The following is a 1247-nucleotide window of genomic DNA, read 5'->3' as shown; positions in this document are numbered from 1 at the left end:
GTTTTTGAAATGGTATTTTAAGGAATTTGTTAAGCTTGCTTACATGAAATAAAGGTTTAGAAGTTAGAGAAATTGTAAGATGGAGATATTCAATACTCAGTTGAATAATTCAATAACAATAAATGAATCTGGGAAATTAACAAATACATTAATTTCTAGAGTCCATGTTATAAAGAGCAAGTACATTACATAGTTGGGTGTTTTGGAATTTGTCATATCAGCACAGACTGCAGTCTTGGAACATAATAGTTACAGCACTTTAGAACAGATAACCCAGAGATAACTGGGCTGCGTATGTTTTAGACATCTAGTGGTCATTGTGTAACATCCAGTATTTGACACCAGCCTTCTGTCACCAGTACTGTACTCAGTGTAACTATTAACACAATCTGCCTGCATTGTAAGTTCTACATAGAAAAAGCTACCCAGGGTCTGGTGCAGTTCATCTGCTTAGCATGAGGCGGCCTTAAGTTCACTCCCTAGAACGAGAAGTAAGAAGCACCTTAGATGTGAAAACGGTGGACTGGTGATAGGTAGCTTGAGCAGCTGTGGGCTATCATCATTGGAGCCATTTGTGGCGATGAGGACTTAAGCTAGGTCTAGACCTGAGGCGTTGACTAGAATGTTGACAATTTGCAGGTGGTTGCTTCGTTTCCCTTTGAACTCTTCACAGCATTTTAACTGGATTCTGAGACTGAGCATGTCAAAACAGGAAGAAGCTGCATTAAGAAGCCATGTAGCCGCATTTATTTTCTTGGTTCTAAATTTGTAACCATATCATGAGTTGGTCCTATGTTACGTTGTCTTGTAGATTGCATGTCTTCACCAGGAACAAGTATGGATGCCTCGTAGAAATAGGAATACAGTGCTTTCCAGTGAGCATGGGCACTGGTGTCAGTAATGTCGGTCATGAGTTGTGACAACAGAACAAATACTGGTCTTAACCAATTATCGACTTTGGCACAGTTCTAGCTCGAAGGCAAGAACATACTATATCTCAGTAGCCTGAATTTGTCACCGTGATGGAGAATATATACTCTGGGAAACCATAGGGCTTATCTACAAGAGGGTGCTAGAATTTAAAATCGGACTTAGTCTTTGGGAAATGCTGTAGGCATTCCACTGAATCTTAGCTGCAGCTAGGACACAAGTGTAGACCTTTTTTGTTATTAAAAAGAGGGGATGGTCCTATTTAAGTGAGAGGAGGCTGTTTGGTAGGATTATAGAAAACCTGTTATGGCCAAGAG

This window comes from Microtus pennsylvanicus, chromosome 6 (assembly GCF_037038515.1).
Source record: "Microtus pennsylvanicus isolate mMicPen1 chromosome 6, mMicPen1.hap1, whole genome shotgun sequence".
NCBI classification, from domain to species: domain Eukaryota; kingdom Metazoa; phylum Chordata; class Mammalia; order Rodentia; family Cricetidae; genus Microtus; species Microtus pennsylvanicus.
Note: the sequence above shows the minus strand (reverse complement) of the source record.